Here is a 21343-nt window from a genome sequence, read left to right on the forward strand (position 1 = left end):
ATATACCATAATTTAATTAACTGAATTCTAACTACAGTTATGTGAAGAATTAGGAATTATTACATGTAAGTTTGTAAGTAATATCATTGACTTTAATTCTGCTATTTATGGGCAGAAAATACGCAAGCGTGAATGTTTGCAGAATTAATACCGAATTCATGGAGGAGAAAAAAGAGTCTCCACACTTACGTTGGTGCAGGGGAAAAGAATAGTAATTTACCTTAATATTTTTGAAAGATTTGTTATCAAGTGATATTTCTGACTCTGTCAGTTCATGTAAAATACTGGTATGTTTTTTACTATTTATAATTTACAGTGATTACTTCTTTTACGTGATATCCAAAGGAAAGCTTTCTTGTGGTTTTCATATGCACTGATCTTTTCATAAGGAAAAGAATGATGAATTAGTTTTAAAAATAGGACCAGCAGTAAATTTTTAAAGTTTACAGCTAGACGACTTTGCACTGAACTGGAAGTGTGTGGTGATTTTTGTGCAGTACATCATTATGGCATTGCTCCTCTTGCTAAGCTTACAGGGCATATTTCAGTCTGTATGACTTTGAAGTATGTGTTCTCTTAAGGCTTAACAATGTCAAGCTTCATAACACAAGAGCTAGTTTGCTTACTTCCTACTTTAAATTGCTCATAATTTGAAACATGCAAACATTTCCACTTTATCAAGCAAGGCTACTAAACATATTATTGCTGCAACCTGCATGTTTTATAGCGTCTGTATATTTAGAAAGCTGTGCTTTATTAAAATAAACTGTAAAGAGGCTTAACTCATTATGGAATCTGCTAGTGTCTAAAATGAAGTATCTTCAATTTATTATAGGGATTTAGGAACCTTTTGAAGAAGGATATAATACTGTTGCTGCAGAAATAGGATGTTAACTATTTTTGTAGACTCTGATGTTTGTAGCTGAATGTACAATTTATCATGGGATAGGTCTGTTTACAGTTAGCCTGAAAAAATCATGATTATGTTTTGTGCGATCCTCAAAGCTTAAAAATGTGTTCTCATTCTGCATTCAAGCAGAAATCCTTTAAAATACTTTAACAAAACAGGTTTATATAACAGCACTTAATTTTAGATTTAAGTATTAAATAGAATGCTCCCTTTTCTCATTCATCATTTTATCTCCCTGATGAGAGAGTCCATCCTGGAAGCAATAAATAAAATGTGGAACTCTTGACTGCAAAATTTTGCAACTTTTGCAAAGACACGTTTGGTTGAAAATGCAAGCAGATTCTAGTTCTCTGTTTAAACAGAGAAATGATACTTTAGCTGTTGACTTGTTGATATTCATATTTTGTTATAATTAAATTGTTTATTCGCTTTTGGGCCCAAGACAGCTGTTGATTAGAGATGATGGTTCCAAAGGGGAAAAATGCTTTTCTTTTTCACAAGGCTAATTCATGGTCTTTATGTTGCTTGGCATTTAACATCTGGATGCGTAATATTTCCAAAGTTATTAATTATTTAAGCTTTCACAGGACTGAACTTTGATCTTGCAAGAAGAAGTGCATTCAGGTGAGATATTTCTAGCCACTACTGCAACTTACAGATACAAGGGCAAGGATAATAAGCTACCTGTGACAGGAATTATCTTGTATTTTTCCTGAAAAAGCCCTCCTGAGTGTCATATAGGCTACAGTAATAAAAGATCTGAAATAATAAAATAATTCTGAATGCTGTGATAGAGCTGTGAGGCAACAAACTGTAATTTGTATCAGATGAGGATTTTTGCAAGATAAAGTTAGCTACTGCTTAGATGTATTTCTGACAATCTGAAGATTCCGTCTACATACAGTTTCTGAATTCTGGTTGAGACCCCAAAATTCACAAAGATTAGGAGATTGTCACAATGGTGAATGTGCTCTATATGTCAGTGACATTTTTCAGGGCTGTTCCTATGCCAAGCACAAAATATTGTTGCTGTATTTTGATAGCTCTTGTTCATGTAGGAGCGTCTCAGAACAATGGGATGGTCACATCCCATTTAAAAAAAAAGAAAAAGTTTCTTTCAGCTTCACAATAGGAAACTTGACTTTACCAACCAGAAAATTTCCAACAGGATTAAAAAGAGCTCAGGTCTTAATGCTTTGCCAAATCCTCTAAACTATTGAGTCTTAATAGGAGCAGGATTGAAAGGATTTACAAAGGTGTAGCGAGTTATGAAAGGAACTGAGCACATTTTTCCAGCAGTAATGTCTTCCTTCTTATTTAGCCTCCTGTTGCAGCTGATGGCACAGAAGCAAGAGCACCTAAGGCTAGGAAGGGGCTGTGTACGTATGTGCTATTTTGTTTAGACTGACATATTTTTGTGCCAGAGTAAAAAAGTGCCTGGCTTTTAGAATTAGTGCAAAATGCCTGGTTGTTTCAAATACTGTATGTCCTAGCAGATATAAATTGTAAATCCAGCGTGCTGACAAATTTGAAGCTCTGGAAAAGGGGTGGGGATAAGAGACCTGTTTTGCTCTAGTGTCTGTGGCAGCTGGACTACCCCATCCTGCCTGTGAAGAGATGGAAAGATACAAAACCTGCAGTTGAGTACATGAACATCTTCATTTTTAGGTGTGCTTTTCCTCTCCCTTAAACTATTGGAAGCACCAGCAAATCGTGTGTGACATAAATTAAAGGAAAGTGGAAACTGTTATAAGACCACCTTCAAACAAGATGCTGACAAAACTTATAAAATTTGTTCTTATGCTTTTGTGTCCTATTTAAGTGAGCTTCAGTGAACCACACATTCGGGAACAAGACATGGAGATATGCTTTCAAAATTTTTAAATTTTTGTTGTTATTCAATGAGCTTAAGGAATTTAGGACAAAATCTCCAGAGGAATTGCTGAATACCACTGTGCTTCAAATTTAGGTACCTTGTTCCATAAGTGAAATCCACAACCCTGAATTAAACAGAGACAATAAAGTGCCTTAAAACTATCTACGGTTGTGACCAAACTGAGACACTGAATCCAAAACAAGTAGCACGAGCACCTGAACCCATAACTCTTCTTTTCCAGATGAATCACTGGGCTGGAGAATGCTGTTTGTCATTTTATCCTTTCTCTATTCCTGTGAATCATGGAGTCCTCCACTCCACTGGCTCAGTGTAGCCTCTTAGGTCTTTACAGCCTGGGGATACATGATTAGTGAACTCTCCTAGAAGACAAGAAACTTTTTGGGATTGTCTCAGGTTATGGAAGGTGTTGAGCATGTGTTCATTAACCTATTGAAGAAATATTGAGATGTCTCCCTCTTTGATCATACCTTTCTCCTGTAGATTTACATTGAACATGTTCTGATAACACCTACCAGACCGATGTGCTTTGGAAACATTGGTTCTTAGGGAATGTAAGAAGACAATTTCCTTTTTCTTGATCATGTCAGTTTTGGCTGCTAGATAATCTCAAACTGCTTCCTTCTGCTGGAGAGAAGGCAGTTTTCAGCAAGTGCAAAACAGACTATTAAGCAGTTAGTAAACTTTATTAGGTGACATTTAAGCAATTATAGACTTCTACCATCTGTGCAGTCAGGAAGGAGTTTGAAGGATTGCTCTTGTTGGTGTAGAAGCCTAAAGAAGTCCCCTTAATCTCATTTTAGATGCTTAAATCCTTTTGTAGATCTGAACATTAGCCTCCCAAGTACATAGAACTCAGGTTCTTAAAAAAAGTAATCTGGAGATTATATTTTGTATCGTAGTTTATCCTTGAACATACCCTAGTTCAGTTATCAACCAGAATTAGTTTTGAAGCGCCACTTTCTTATGCTTTGAAGTGGCAATAATGCCTTTTTTGACACTGCAGCTAACAGGCATTATTGAGAAGCAGTTATTCCAACTGAAATACATATGTAATATTTCTTTGTTTTGTACTTGTTGCTCTTTGATAGCTGTTTTAATGAATTTCATATGCTAAGTAGTTAATTCTATAGTAATTTGCACCTTTTTGTCATAAATCAGCTGAAGTTCTGTACTGCTTCTTTCCCGCCCCCCATTCTCAAACACTTATTACAGTTTTCCTTGTAACACACAATGGGGTGCATAACCTGAATTATGGGCTCAGTTTTGCAAAAATAATTAAATAATTTCTGTTATTTAAAGTGGATCTTGTATTTTCAGTGAATATCTGCCATCTAATCTGGAGCACAGCAGCAACTGCACTCTGCAATGTCTGTATGACACTGGTTCTCAAACCTAGCTTCACCCAGTGCATCTCTGTAATTGGGAAGGAATTGATTCTGGCCCTGCAGGAATTGCAGTTCCTCATTCTGTCTGGAAAAGACAACCTGGTTGGAGCGATACTGGTGTAGCAAGAGGAACTATTGGTAAAAGTGTTCTCCAAGACATGGTGCACCTGAGAGGGCAGATACTTGTCCTGTGATGTGAGCAGTTCTGGAAAGTTGTTATAAGCCTTCTGTAGAATACAAAGAGCTTGGTTCATGGTGCTAAGGGAGTTTGAGTCAGTAGAAGAGGGAGTAGTGAGCATTGCTACTTTTAGGGGAAAAAACTAACTAGACTTTTCTGTCCCATCAGTCCCCATAGTATCTCCTCCAACTCCACATCATTGCCTATAGTTGTCACCTTTGCCTTTCCTTTTTCTTGCCCTCCACTGGTTAATGCAGCATGCAATATCAGATTAATTCTCCCTCCAATAGATATCTTGCTAAGTTAGGGATGACTTGATGTGCGTTTATGATGTGCAAGAGATAATGTGTTCCCGATATTTTCTAGTACACCTGAATGTGGTCATCCATACTTAAGTTGTGTGGTTTTGCTTGTTCAGCTTCTCTTGTTTAACTATTAGTTTTCTGTTCATATGTATGCTTTTATCAATTTTCACATATGCTTCAGCTTTTGATACTATGGTCATGAAGGGGTCAGAGAGGTGATTACAAGTTGTAAAATGACCTTACCAGTAACTGTTTAAGCATAAGTAATGTTCTGAAATTGCCTAAAGCAAAAACTGCCAATTCAGAGCTGATTGTAATGAATCAGGTTCTTCTATAAGAAATAATGTGATCAATTTCTCATTTCACTGAATAAATAAGCTGGAAGATAGGGAGCTGTCTATGACCCACTGTTAACCTTTTCCCTCATTATTCATATCAAACCTATGACATGCACGTAAGAAATCTCTGGTTCAATTTTAGCTAATTATTTGTTAGAAGTGAAGGCTCTGTGAAGTGTTACTGATTGTACAAGTACCCAGGGACCTTATGACATCTGATGAAAATAATCCCAAAGAAGCTACTCAGGCCTGTATGCTTTTTGTCTGGCTATCATTATAACTAGAAATACTCTACTTCTAGGCAGCAAAACCTGTGTGTCTGTCAGTGCTGCTTCACTCAGATGCAAGATACTGTTAAAATTTATTATATCTCAATTATTGTTGCAAAGAGGGCATTGGAGAAAAAAAATTGGGGCATGCATTGGAATAAATTCTGAATTTTTGCATATACTTCATTAATACTTAGCAATTTAGTGTCTGAAGTGCTTTTTATGTAAAAAATAATTTTAGTTAATCAGCTGCTTTTATTTTTGTGGCTAGCTAGGAAAATCCACAAAAATATGCTAGCATATGTTGAATACAATTCATTTCACCTGAGATTTTTGGTGTGACTTATTGGTGTTTTTTAAAGTCAACCTGATTTGCAGTGCAATTTGAATCAGAACTGCAAACTAAGTGGTTGTGGAACAGTAAGGGCAACAGATTTAGAAATGCAGGCATTTGTATAGAAATACAGAAATTAGTAGCTCAGGTACTGTGCTGCCCACGGGCATAGGGTTTTCAGAACTGGGACTGATGTCACCAATCTTAGCGTACAGGATTTCTGCACCATACTCCTTGCACAAACAATAATTTTTCATCACAATATCCCTAAGAAATTCCTGATATCCATCTTCCAAGCAGGAAACAGAAACCTAGTGAGGTTAAGTATCTTGCTACAGTTTACATCAGAGATATGTGAATGGTGGGAACCTTCTAGCTTTAAAATATAAGACCCATAGCTCAATATGCGAAATACACCTCAGGGATTGAACAATGTTCACATTGTAAAATAACTTTCAAGTTGTATTGCTTCTGCCTAAAGAAGCCCCTGGAGACTGCATCTGCCCAAGAAGCTCATAATGGGAAGAAGGGAATCATCAAGGAAGTGGAGAATGAGAATAGAAAGTCTGAGTAAAAAAAGCACAGGACTGATCTTTTTGATGTTTAAAACTGTAGAGCTGTTGAATAATCAAAAAGTGTGTTTTTTTAAAGGACAGAAGAATTGAGACAGAATCAATGTATTAAGATCTCACAGGAAAAAAAATAAACTAGAAGACTAACTCCACATAAAACATCTCTCTTTACTGATGGAATAACTACCAGAAAAATAGAATGTAAAATTAGTTGATAAAACATGAACTGTTTCATTAATAATTCACAAATTTCTGTCTTTCTAGAAATCCAGCATGTATTATAAAATATGATGATGATGTGATACAACTTTTACATAATTTCCAAATTCCATAGTTACTACTAGAACTACCATTGACCTATTTTTAGAATTCTAATGAACAATAGTATCTTTAAATTAAACTGAATTTAAAATGGGTGTGACTGTAATGGAACTTAAGTTTTCTGTGTTGTATGTGTAGATGATTATTTTGTTCATAGTTAATTGTTTGATTTACAAAAAACATGCATCCCCTGATTTATTCAACGTATAAAAATTAAAAGCAAAGTAATGATGGCTTTCAGATGCAAAATAATTGGATGAACAAAGGAAATGATGTGACAATGACTAGCCAATAATCTCTCCAAAATCTATAAATTCCTAATATTAACTAAGAATGACAATACATTACATTTCAGGAAAATGATTGGCAATATCAGGGTAGAAATAGACTATACGTGTTTTAGTCTGATTTTATTTCTTTTTTTAAGTCAGTAAGCAAATCCATGGTAAATAGGACAAAGTAAAGGGTTTCAGGTTGGAATTTCAAATTCCTCTTCAATGTCCTGTTCAAGTGAAAATGTCAGAGTTCAAGGACTGGCAATTTGAACTCCCCTGGTAAAGATAGTGTTTTCAATTGAGATAGGATGGCTGCTGCTGTCTCATGGGTGGCTACAGGTCTTCCTAGCAGAAGAATAATAATCTGGTAGGAAAGTACCCTCATTACATTCTGTCTTTACATAATATCTCCTCCTCCTTCACAACAACTAAAATTTTTGACCGTGTCTGGGCAAAGAGAAGATTACTTTTTTCAAGACTATTATCTCTCCAGCCTTCCTGTGTGATACTTACCTACATATGCTGACAGTCTGCCCTCTCTACATCTTTTTTCTCCTTTCCTGTTCCTATTTTTCCCACATCCTTCTTACTTCACAGCACCAAATAAGGGGCATCATACCAGCAAGAGAATTGATTCCCCCTTTATGTCCTTTCATATCTGTTGAACATAACACATTGTCAAACAGGCTGGAGGACTGATTTGACTGCAAAGTCACTCTCTCAGGCCTGCAGATGCAAACTTCTGAAGGGGGTGTGTGTGTGTGATTTGAACACTGTCCACAGAAAGCTCTTTGGAGTCTTATATTTATGAAGGCCTTAAACATGACTAATTATATTTGCTGTCAGTGGTATGGAGCAGAGTGAAGTGAAAGTGAAGTGAATCCTTTTAAGTAAGCTTGATGCTACTACAGCATGTATTTTCAAAAGAAACTGGCAACAATGATAGTAGGAATCTTTAGAGGTAACATCACAGATGATGCCCCTAATGCCTGGAATGATAGACTGTGTTTGATTCCAACTTTTCTCTAATTTTGCACAGGTGTAAAGAACTTTACAGGCCTTGAGGCAGTGGATATTCAGGCCAATGAAATTATAGCCTTGAAGGAATTTTTATAGCTTAGCTAAGAAGCCCTCAGTACATGGGTTTATCAAAAAAGTGGTGGCAGACTCCTGGCTGCACCCAATGCCACCAGGCACAGTTAAAATGAAGTTAGTGAGAAGACAAATGAAGGCTGCTCTCTTTTCAGCTAAGTTGGTCCATGGTCTTCCTTGACCCTGGGGCTAGTGATTGCTGACTAGAATCTCAATGGCTATTTTCTAGTGACAACTTCAGTGTCTGAACTCATTAATCAATTTCTATTCAGCAGAATCAGTTTGTGGAAAACTTGCAAAGGTTACTTAATCCAGAGGGAACATGTACTTTTAGACAGAAGACTTTTCAGCCACAGTATTAAAACAAAATTTCCCAAATCTCTGTCTTGTATCACATTTTCTATGACCGTAGCAATTACTGATAGCAAAGAACAAATCAAGCCTTTCACTACAACCAAATCATTCATGGTAATGTTAGGAAAATATAACCTCTGCCTGCTTTCCTTTAAGAAAAGAAGTCTTTCTGTATCATTACATCATAAAAACTGTCACATCTCTTAACCCCTTGGCTCCAGCACGAAACAGGAAACGACAATGCTGAAATAGTAAAAAATGAATATGTGAAAGAGGCTTTTCTTTAACTCTATCCAGTAATATCAGTTATCCAGTCTAAGAACTGGATTTGAAAGCAATTTGTAGAAACCCCCAATCTGTTTAAGTCCTTGCAAGGTTAATCCTTACAAACACCTGGCATAGGACTTGAGTGACTTAGAGGAATCCCCTAGACTTAGTAGCCTTGCACAAGTGTGCACATGCACTATGGCAGTTTCCCGGGAAGGGAAACAGTTATAGCAGTGGCTTGTGGAAATAAGGAATGTTTTAATGTTGAAGAAATTGCCTTAATGGTTTCAATATGAAAGAATAAAATACTGCTTTATTTCTTAAATATGGTAAAAATATTTTTAAAGCAAACCTTCAAATATTTGGGCTTAATCTCTGCTGCCCATTGTGTGTGGGCGATTATTAGCTGCCCATGGCAATATCCTGGCAAACTGCCTCCCCCAAGGAGGCACAATGCCAGCATTTGGTGTGATTCAAAAGCACAGTACAGTTAGTGGAGTCATTTTGTGCTCAATGTATTTTTTTCTTTCAGGGGTTTTAAATTTTTTTTTTCTTTTAATATTTTCCGTTATATTGTTTCCGTATGTTTTCTCCTGTGCTTGTAATGAAATTGTATATGGAACTTCTCCTCCTAGGGATGATGAACTACTTTGTGATCTCTCTCAAGTGATGGGCTTGATGGCGTAACTGTGGACAGCGTAGGAAACAGTATAGCATCTTTGTTCTCTTATGATCAGACCAAGAAATGAGGTAGGTACCATAACCGGCTTTGTTAATGCAGATACGAACAAATACGTACCAAGACCAGCTTGGTCTTTAATTTCATTTTTCTTATTGAAGAAAGCAATTCTTTCTTTCCTTTACCTGAACTTTTCCTGGATAAAAATTTTCCTGGAGCCTGATCAAGTTTTCTGTCATGTTGCTGCTCTGCAGATCATCCGGTCACAGCATAGCTGATACAAGAAGTACTGATAGAAATGAGAAAGAATATGGGTAGAGTTAGTCCTGAGTTTTGCTGTCTCCACAAGATGGCCAATATGTGCAGGTGGTGGTGACCTGATTTATCCTGGCATCTGGACTGAGGTCACCTCCATGGAAGATTTTGTGTTGCAGAGGTTAACACCTGCCAGAGAACATGCCTAGGTCCCTCTAAATTATTCAATACGGTATGAAAGTGTGAGGAAGGTAAAGATGTTTCTGTACTATGAATCAGCATGACTAGTAGGAGATGCTTAAACATTGGGATAACAGTGAGTTTACAGAGAAGTTGAAGCACAAAAATAGAAGTCTAGCTGTGAACTACCCAAAAGAGGAATCCTGTTTGGAATTAATAAAAACTTAAAATATGTCCTTGTTTGATTTCCATAAGCTGCTGCTTCTTCTGTCAGCTATTTTTTTTAACTGACTGCCTAGGCAGTTGTACAGTCATGCATGTTTTTCATAGAAAATAATTATTTGTTTTGTGAATTTTTGAAAGATGTTAATTAGCAGTAATCTTAAATACATTAAGTCAGGAAGGTATTTCAGTTTCTATGATGTCCTGATGAATTCCCTAAAAAGTAATAACAATTAACCAATATAGAAGTTGGCATATTATGGTCTAGAAAGATTTATTTTTCATGGCAAAGTTTTACAAGGAAGGCTATTCTGTAGCTCTTTGCACAGATATGCATGGATGAGTGCATTATAAGTGTTACTTCTACAATTGGTTCTGGAGGCATTAGCTGACAGGGTGATTGTGACCCTTTCCCACACATGTTAGCAATGATCTTGTTGCATCAGCATTGCTGGAGATATTGAAATGAGCTGACTTTGTGAGAGTTTCCCAAGTTTAAATTCCTTAACTGTAAAGCAATATCCTAACAGTTATATGCTACTCAATGACAGAGGGAAAAGGGGAAAAGTGATTGAGAGATGCATAATAATTTTGATTTTTTGCCACTGTCTTGATAGGTAGCAAGTACATTCCTTAGCTGTATCTGTGCCATCTCTTCAGAAAGATCCTGTTTGTGAAGTTTATGCAGTTTCCTGTTAGTGACAACAGTTCCATTTTCGTGCATCTAATTCTTGCCCTATTTTCAGCAAAGTTGTGTTGATACAGAGGGTGGCATGAATGGAACCTTACCTGTCCTATTTTCATCACAAGATTTTGCTGTAAGCATACAGATTGGTATTTGGTAATTGATTGGTAATTGGTGGAATTACAATTCCACCCAAGGTCCTTGTGCATCAGTGCATGTTTAAAGCAGTCTAATACCCTTCAAAATATCTTAGACCAGATTTTGCTGGCTGCTGCTGAGGGGAATCAAGGCCTCAGGTTCCCTCCTGCTCTCCCCATGCTTGAAAATACAAGTTCCACCACTCTTCTGCATAATACATATAAGGCATACCAGAGGCAGGCTGGAAATTGGCTTTTAATGATTGATATTGCTTGTGTGAAGTGAGGATGTTGTGCTGAATATAAAAGTGCTGTAAGAGCATCACTAGCAATGCTGAACTATCACAGACATGTCATTGATGCCAATATTTAAGTTGTACTTATTGAGAGCATAAGTTCTGGCATTACATTCCCTTGGATGTAGGTAGCACCTTTGCTGGTGGCAAGTAATGATAAATAACAGAGGAAGAAGCAAAGAAACAGATTAAAAGCCATCTCTTTCTATCAATTTTTATTGAGTTTTATAGGTGGGAAACCTATGATTAGTTCACCTTAAGAATGGTACTAACTGAGGTGAAGCCATGTTGGTGCTTTGCCAACAGGGCTTATGTGCCTTGATATACTAAATAGTATATGGATTGCCTTGATAGTGATATTAAAAGCATTTGCATATTGATAGCAATATTAAAGGCATTTGCTCCATCAGTCATTAGGACTCCTTCAAGACACAACTATATTTTAAAATGTCATTCTTCAAGTATCTGCAAGTATTTGCCAAGAGATTCTTGCCTTTGCTCTAGTAAGTAGGATGCACTGCAGAGCATCCTCCTTTAGCATGACTGTGGTGCACTTCCTGAAAATGTATCTATTTTTAGGCTGCCCACTCCTCTCTAAATGGCACTAATTCTTTCTGAACAGGATTGTACCACAGGTTTGAGAGTCAGACTGAGGATTTGGGAGAGGTAGTTGAATTCTGTCTTTGCAGTACATATCTGGCATAATTGACTCTACTGCATAAAAATTGCTACATGCATGTAGAGAGTTTCTTAAGTTTCCTTCCCAAACCTTGTACTGCAGAGGGGGACCCAAATGCTTTCATTCCTTTCTCACAGACTGTCTTAAGTTGTAAAGTTTTCCAAAGTTTTCCTGTTCAAATTGAAGAACAGAATCTCCTGATTGCATTTCCGTCCTGTGTCTCAATGCAATCTGGAATGAATAAAAAACAAGAGAGAAAAATTTGACACACAGTATTGAGATGCCATGCAAAGCTCTAGAGGGCAGAACAAAAGGGGAGAAAACCCAAGCATTCCAGCCATGGGAACATCTGTACAAAAGCACTTCAGCAAAGAATTGCCAGGTGGTGGTGTGGCCCATGAGAGAGAGGCTGGTCCTGGATGCAGGGGCCTAGAGTGTACTTGTATATCTGGTAGTGACTTGTTGGATTACATCGAACAAGGCTGGTCTGTTCCACCTCTGATGTTGTGCGCTGACTTGCACTGGATTTGTGGGTTCTAACAAAGTATAAATTTTACCTGTGTTCTCTAAATGAACAGACAGATACAATGTCTGTTTTACATATATACTAATAGCATTATTTGTAGATTGACAGTCCTGGCAATATTTGAATGCTAGTTTTCTGAAAATGCAAGTTTTGTATGTATGTTCTTTGCCCTGTGGGGCAGGTTCAATCTGAAGCCCTTTATTTCTACTTGCCTCAGTTCTCTTTGATAAAATCACCTCATCTCTGAAATGTATTAACATTTTAGAACACAGCTTTTATTTGAATTCTAAAAGTATCATTTGTTACCGGTACTCCTGTATATAGTAAATTAAAGTCATACTCCAAACAAGACTCCTGACTGTAATCCTATTTTACAAGATTTTGAGACAATTGCTACTGCCATTGACCTTAAGTTTCATATAAAAAGTACACAACTGTTGTCTTGGTCATTCCATTTACTACAGCATATTTCTGGCCTCACTGTACCCTTTGGTTGGAAGAGATAGAGCTTTTATGAAATATTTCCTGGACTTGCATATAACACAATTACAGGCCCTAGAAGACACAAATTAAAATAGCAGATGCTATTCCTATGGAGGGGAACAACGTGTCTAGACTGACCAAATGACATATATAGCCTGGTTCCTAAACAGTACCTTGGACAAGTAAGAGTAGTAATTTGGAAAATTGGAATTGATCTCTGAAATATAGTCTAACACTGGAAAATCTGAGCATAGAAGCTCTGGATATATACTGTGTGTTGTGGATATAGTTATGTGGAGTAGTTCAGATGAACACTTTATTGATCACAACTGGTGGACTAAGTATTTGAAAATTCACCTTGACTTCAATATTGCGATGCCATGCAAAGTTTTAGAAGGTTGAACCAAAAAAAAAAAAAAAAATCCAAAAGTGCAACTGAAACTTTTTTGTGATTTCTGCAGGGTCTGAAATATTGGATTTGCATTTGAAAACAGGAGTTACAAAACAACAAAAAAAGTGGCAAATTTTAATTTTTAAATGATAAATATCTTTGTTAACATAAAAAACATGAGTTAACGATTTCATATATCTGTGATTTTTTTTTTAAAGTTTATTTTTCCAAGAAAACAGAAGTGACTTTAATTTCTTGTTAACTAACGGGAAAATCAGTAATTCACATAGTTGGAGGCAGAACAGTAGGATGTGACTGTCAATAGGAACAGTTTTGTAATATTTAAAATTGCCTTTAACATCATGCTGTTTGATATTTTACCAAAACAAAGTCAAACATAAAGTGTGTTTGAGTCTCTACAATCATACATATTTCAAAAAAGGTTCCCTGATAGAACTTCTGCTAATGTTTTAAATCCTACTTCTGTGCTTCTCTCTGGTCCTGTAAAGAATGAAAGGAACAATAACTATCTACTGTCACTGTTACAAAGGCGAACAGTAATTCCTGTGTACCTTCTAGATAGGAGAGAGATTATAATCCTCTTAAGGCTAGCTTTGTGTGATCCATTTGTTTGCTGTTTGTTACACAGACGGTAGCAACAGAATGTCAGTTTTCACAAAAGAAGCCCTGAAGCCTGGTTGTGTGATGTATCAGAAATGTAACCTAAATAATGTTTAATTGACAGAGCAAATTGTTTATTTTCAAATAATTGCACTAAATTGCCATGCTTAAAATGCAGTTAGGCTTTGCTGAGCCTTACCAGCCTATCAGCAGCTGGAGAATTGTATGTTTTTCTGCAATAATAGGCAGATGTAAAAATTAACTGTGGCAAAGTAGCCTGAAACTACTTGTTCTAATATAGTGAATGACTGACTCCCCAGCTCCAGATGGGTTTTTTTGCATTGATCACTTTTAAAGCAATGAGCCGCAGCCCAGATTTGGGTCATAGATTTAGCTCTTTAAAAAGATCTATTGGAGTTTTATATATCAGATAGTGAACGAGAACTTGTGAAGAGGGAAGTACACAAATCCCATGTATGTGGGAGCGCTTCAGTTCTTTGATTAGTGGTGAGCAGTCATTAGAAGGTATTTATCAACATAGAGCAGTTTTTCTGGATTCATGCACTTGAACTTCATGCCTCCTGGCTTGTGGAAAGAGTAGAAGGTGTGTTCTTTACGTTCTCACCCACTAACAAAACTTCCTGGAAATCCTTATTCCCTAGAAGAAAGTTACACTTGGAAACAATTGTTCTCTGATAAGCATAAATCCAAGGCTAGACTCAAATGCCTAATGTTAAGCACCAATGTGCACTCATGTAGTTACCAGTCCTGCAAGCATACCAGAGATCAGAGGAGCTTCTTCAGAGAACAGTTAGGTCTCCAGAGCTGCCAGGTACAGGACAAGAGACTCAGTCTCCTAACCAGTTCTATCCAATATAAATGTACTGAGAATGGGACACGTGGGTGGACAGTTCAGCACAGTTATGGGTGCAAGTCAGGGGGAGTTGATTTGTTTAGTGTGGTTGTAAGAAAGGCTGAATATTGAATTGCATACTATGTAGGTAGCTTTAGATAGTAAAGTGCAAAACCTGACCTCGTTCTGTAGATCCCATGTTTTTCATTAATTTGTAGCTTTTATTCTTAATAACTTTTACCTATATTTAATTTGCCAGTAGTATTGACTATTTAGGTGACACATTATAACAGCATTTCTATCTAGATATTAAATAATTTTCTGTTGTCTACTTCCTGTTACTTTATCTCAGTGTAACATAAAGATTTTCAAGGGAATCTGTCCATACATATCTTTTTATTTTAATAGTAACACTCTGTGTTAAAACTCATAATCATTTTAAATCAGTCCCTTATAATTTGACTTCTGCGATTGCTGTCATTTCAATCCTATTTGTGCCTACCCTGTGCTCATTCTTATTTTCAGTGTTCTTCCCATCTATCATTTGCCCACAAATCTTTTAAAAAAATTCCATCAGAAAAACAAACTATGATGCATGCTAAAATAAAACATAATCTCCACACAAACTGCCCCCTTTCTCCCCATACCTCTGAAATATCTTTACCAGATGTGCTTGGCTAAAGGGGCAAACACCGTAGAGGCTGATCACATGGTCACAGCTGGAATTAACTTAAAAACTTCTATTCAGTGGAAATTACCATCTTGTTTTATTTTTCTTCAGCAACAAAATGGTAACGTAGATGACATCTGTCTTTCCAGCTGTTCCTTGTGCTCGAAGAACCACTCCTCTATCTCAGAAATTAACCAATCATCCTCTTAAAACCGAGAAGCCAGAAAAATAAGACAAAGAGTAGAAGCAAACGGATGTGGGAATAGATAGAAAAATAATCCAAAAAGGGTCATTTGATAAGGATGCTACATTTCCATGTTTTGCTTTAGTTTCCCCAAAGCACTTCACAGATTTCACGATTTGATTGTAATATATATAAAATAAAATAGAATAGAATAAAATAAAATTGCTGTGATAAAATAGTAAAACCATTCATCAGACACCTTTGAATATCTCTTCTGCACTCTGCCTACCAGCTGATCTGCAGTAATATAACTTTCTCAATAGTTCAATATTCAGCAAAAGCAGCCATTAAGAGTATCTCAAACATTCCTTTCCTAATTTGCACTCAATTTTGCACTGCTGCACTACAGTACAGTAACCTATGCTATATAACTTGTATTTAGTATTTGAACAATATCCATATCTGATGGCTTTCCCTTTCACATGAGGTTTCTTTGTGCTCCTGTTTGGTGTCCTTTTTATCATGTTGTGGCTTGTGACTGCTGTCACAAGACTGGGCCATAAATATGCACTCATGCTTTAGAAATAAGGACCAGTGCTCTTTTATTGAGAAGAAACTGCACAGATTTTGGTGATGAACATCCTGGTTGCAGGAACGTGTTCTTCTGTAGGTTTCTGTAGCACCTGACCAGGTATTTAAAAAGAATTGTGGTTTTGAAAGAAAATAAATTCTACACTCATTTAGGATGTGAATCGGTAACCAGGTAAAATTTCTGCAGTGCATCCTAATAATTATAGCATGAGTGTGAAACTCTAGGTCTTCTCTAAACTGTGGCATCCCTTGGATTTTATTCTTAAGCCCCACTGGCCTCTTATTGAAATAATTTATGTCCTCTAAGGTGTCAAAATTTTCAAAAGCATTTCATGTGCTTCCTCAGAGCATGTGCAAAGACCTATAAGAAAGCCCTTTTCAAACTCCACTGAAGATGCAGATGGATGGATGTTTGTGTGTATACTTATCTATATGTCTGTCTACATATCTACATATAATGTCTTTCCCAAGGTAGTGTAAAAGATTCATATGCTTCCTCCCTTAAGAGCCACGATCCTTTCACTTCTGCAGCTGTTAGTTCCAATGTCTAGCACATTCACTTTCCAAACGGGAAAAAACAAGATGTTTTTTTCACAAAAAACATTTGGTTTTGTACAGTACAAGATATTGCTAATGTTTAGGCCAGCAATTTCAATTCCTGTATTTGAAATATTGATATTTATCTTGTACATAACAAGTAACATGGATTCTGGACATGCTACGTTTTTTTCTTCCTTTCAGATTGGTTTGGTTTTCTGTTGTGGTGGTTTTTGAGTTTTGTTGGTTGGTTTGGGGTTTTGGTGGTTTGTTTTTCTTTCTTTTTTGGTGGCTGCCAGAAATTCTTTAGAATAAGAGGCTTCAATTTAACCTGTTTGATTTAAGTTATATTCATATTTAGCAAAACAAAGAGAGAGAATAAATGTTAATCATTGGAGAGTGCTTGCGTTACCTGGATTTCCATTACAAGCTAAAATATAGGGCAATTACCAGTTTCTATATATAGTTATTTGTAGGAGTCTGCTGGCAAGAAGAAAAAAAGGGTTTGGTTTAGTAGCTTGGTTTGACTTGAAATCCAGTCATGTCTCAGGCAAGCCCCTAATTTTAAACAGAAAACATCTGTTTGCCTACAGCTTCGCCGCAGATATTTCATATTGATAGCTGATTTATTTTTGTCCTTTTTCAATTTCAAAGTGTCAGTAATGACAATGTGAATAAAAGGAAGTTTAGTGTATTCCCAAGCTACCTTATTGTCCATAGACAATTGGGAATTTTGTGCATTGCTGTGTAAGCAAATCACTTTCAATCTGTCTTTCCAAACACAAATATTTACAGGCAGAGACGGGGAGGGTGAGAAGGGGAGATAGTAACTGATCTATGGTCCTAGTACAGGAGAGTCAAATAGGGCAATGTGTATTCTATTGCGGACTCACTCAAATGAAATGCTAGTTGATCTTTATCTTGGCTGAGCCAGGGTATCTTTAAAACAAATCTTTTGTTCCAGAATAGGCACAGAGTTCAGTACTTTCCTATGCTGGGCAAATTGTTCCACGCTGAAACTGCACGTATCAAATAGCTATGCTGCTACAGTAGAAAGGACTCAAATGTTGCTTTAACTTGCTAATATATACACTTGTTTTTTCTTTTTATTTTTCTTTTTTTTTTCTTGTAATGTCTACTTCTGCTTCTTGTTTCTGACTGCTGTCTGGGATTGCATTTCTGTGTTGATGTTTTGCTCGTTGTTTTATTTTCAGATGTCACTTTTCCAAGAGCCTGTAGCCCTTGCCAAAGAAAAGAATATTGATTATTTTTTCATTTTGGCAAAATACCAAATAATGGTGATGAGATTAATTTAAAGTTGTCTCTAATCCTAGGAAGATGTGCCCTTTTTCTAGAGGTTTTTCCCCTTTTTTTTTTTTTTTTTAAATTTCCATCTAAAAAAATATGGCTGTATTTACTTCTGCCTCTGTGACCTTATAGCTGACCCACCCTCATTTTGGCAAAACACAAGTTTCAATAACACAACAGAAAATGTTCAATCCCAGAGATATTTAATGCCCATTTTAAAGATTGAGACTTAATTGAAAAAGCAGTAATATTTGGGACGGATTCTGCAACTGCTAATACATTTTCCAGAGTGAATTCCAGAAGTAAATTAACTGAAATAAAAATGTTGACTCAAGGAGTAGGATATTTCTCAATGTGAGTAAGAAAGGCTATCCCGCTTTGAGTTACTTTCCATAAATGGCTGTGCTGTAATTATAGCATGTGTTAAGTTAGGGGCTTGGCTGGATAGGATTATTTATAAAATCTGACATTTCAATAAATTGACCTGGTTTACAAGTTTCTAAAGGAACAGCAAGAAACAAGGAAAAACCACCTGACATGGCAAGTATGTTAAAACAAATTAAACAAGAAGTTCTGATTTGTGAGCCCATGAGTACTCTTATATAGTCAATGGAGAAAACAAATCAAATGCTTGTAAATGCTGTTTAAGGGTTTACACACAACTTGACTTGATTAGAAAACTAAATATTTAATTATTTGTGGTTTTGATTTTATGAATGTTGCTTTCCTTTACTTGTGCTCTCAAGATGTTTGACGTCTGGTGAGAAAAACTGTGGATAGTGTTTCCATGTGTGGTGCCCATACAGCGGATTTTGATCCTCGTGCTATGCTCACATAGCCGTCCATGCTGGCGTCCCATCGATATCCATTGGAGTTTCTTAATGAATAATACAGAAACTGAAATCTGAGATTAGAATTTGGCTTGAGAGTTCAATTCAGGTTCCTCCCTTCAGCCAGTATGATGCCATCATCGTTTTGGTCCCCTGCTGCTTTTAAACAATGTACGCTTAAAACAAACCCAGATTCCAGTGCCGTCCTGTCAGTGTGACCACATTTGGAAGGTCCCTGTTAGCATTTTATTTCTTTCTTGTGTTCTCCTTTTTTTTTCTTTTTTCTTTTTTTAATAGTTTAAATTGCACATGGGCTTGGTGGTAAGATTGTCAACAAGATTTTTAAGACCCATTTACTGTTGCAAGATGAATGGGTGTATTTGATACATTCAGAGCAATCAGACATGCCAAGCAAATGGCAAAAAAGTTACGAGAGGCTAAAATGGTTGGTGAGACAGACATCCTGTGCCTTTGGTTTTCAGGTCCGGAGCTGTGCCACGGTGAGGAAAACATGTGCATCCTAATTGCTCTTTGTCTCTTCCAAAAACAAGCTCTCACTGAGGAGTAGACAGATCCTTCTCCTACACAGAGTGCACTGTGACTTTCTTCAAAACTGTCATGGCTTAAAGCTTTACAGTAACAGAGGCTTTGTTCTTTTAATGCTTGCAATGTGGGTGGCAAGGCAAAGTCAGGAGTGGTCTAAGGCTGTGGCATGGGCTCTGAGTCTAAAACTGAGAGAACTATAAAAAAGTAAAGAAAAAATGTGCTTGTATAATAGGAGTCTGGTGCTGCGGAAGAGAAAATTCTTCCACAGGAAGTAGCAGGACACTGACTGGTGGGTCTTGGTAGATCTGCCGCGCAGCCTGTTGGAGGGGGCAGAGCAGCATGGGGAGACTGCTTAGAAAGGACCTGCATGCGGGAGAGGTTGTTTGGAGTGTGCAGCTACCAAGAGAAATTGTTTCCTCAGGCATTTCGGTTTCTTCCTGGTGTTGATAAAGACAAGAATCCTTGATCCTTTCCTTCCAAGAAGTTACTGGTTTTGCTTTCACTAACTCCTGGTTTTCTATATAGATATCATGCAACAATCACTATGACTTTGATACTGTTCTAATTATGAATGAGTTTTGGACTTCCATTTGGTCTTGTACACTTCAGTAACACTTACAGGTACGAGTAGCATACAAAGGTAAAATCTTTTGTATTTGTGCAGGAAATATCCTTGTACAAAAGGAATTCATAAAGATACAATTTTGAATCTGCTTGGTGCCAAACACCCCATTGATTTCCCCTAAATCCACTGGCTTCTGTGTTTATCTGGAACAAAATAGCTAAATAAGCCAGCGCAGTAAGTCACACACTCAGGCGAAAGGCTGTAGCTATTGCTGCATGGATCCTCAAGTCCTGAAATGAGCTTAGGGACACAAAAAGCCATTCATATTACAAATTACCCTTTGCTTTTGAACTGTAAATTATCTTTATTATTAGGCTGGCCATGGTACTGCAATTATTAGGTGCCCTGTGTCTAAAGGTTTGAGCAATTAGAAGTCTGGGGTGACAGTCTCATGATACAGAGTGATAAAATATGTCCAGTCAAGACAAAGAGATGGTCTATATTCGTGTCTTCAGCATGTATCACAGGGAGCCTGGAAGCTGTGCTGCTCTTAAACATTTCAATTAGCCCTGACATGGCCACTGTGAGCCCACAGATTATCTCTGTGTTGCTGTTAAGTTTTTATGAGGCTTTCCCCTCAGATTACCCATTTTCACAGCAATCTATAAATCTGAAACTGCAACATCTGATTAATTCTCCCAGAAGAGAATAGTGAAGATCCAGATTTTTTCATTAATGAAGTTTGTGCTGCTCTGAGGTCTCATATATTTCAGCCATTGTTTTGCAGTTTTTTCCCATTCTAATCTCTTTCCTTAGGTACCAAGGGAGGCAGGAGTTTCAAAATCACCCACTTCTTCTGACCTAGCAAATTAGACTGACTTTTCTTGTAGCACCGTTTTGCAAGCTGATGGCCATTCTTTGTTGTTTGCAGAGCGAACAAAACTGTAGTGTACCATTACTATTTCTTCATTAGAAACAATTGCTTGGCATTACTTTGCTATTGAGCATTGTGCAGTCTTTCTTTTATACACCATATTCCAAATTAAATGTCATGTGGCTTTGCATATTTTTGAGCTTTGAGATCAAATGCACCCAAAAATGTAAAATGAAACTGAGCTGAATCTGCTACATATTTCCTGCTGTCAGATGGAAAATCTGAGAAACAAATATGCCTTAACCCTTCACAGATAGGGAAGCTGAGGCACAGATGTTTATTTAAAGGTATTCTGGTGGCAGACAAAGAAGAAAATTTCTCTCTCAATGACTGTCTTATCTGGTGGAGAAAGCTGGATGATATTCATGTGGTATTTTCTTCAACAAAGAAATTCTTTCACTGTAGTATTAGGTAAATTAGCTGAGTGATAAAAAGGCAGATAAGAATCCAGATGTCATGTGTAGCAATATCCTTTCAAATAGCTTGTGAATCCTTGAAGTAAAGGTTCCAGGGCTCTGTGTCATAAAGGCCTCCAAAAAGGTGTTGGAAGAGCAATGAGATTTGTATGTTGGTGTCTATAATTCTCATGTAAAGATCAAAAGACACCCAGGCTAGATAACTTCAGCCAATGGAAAGTATTTCATGAGGATTTTTTTAATGTGGCAATACCATGG

Source organism: Haliaeetus leucocephalus, unplaced genomic scaffold, assembly GCF_000737465.1.
Source record: "Haliaeetus leucocephalus isolate CR32 unplaced genomic scaffold, Haliaeetus_leucocephalus-4.0 Scaffold92, whole genome shotgun sequence".
In the NCBI taxonomy this organism is placed as follows: Eukaryota; Metazoa; Chordata; class Aves; order Accipitriformes; family Accipitridae; genus Haliaeetus; species Haliaeetus leucocephalus.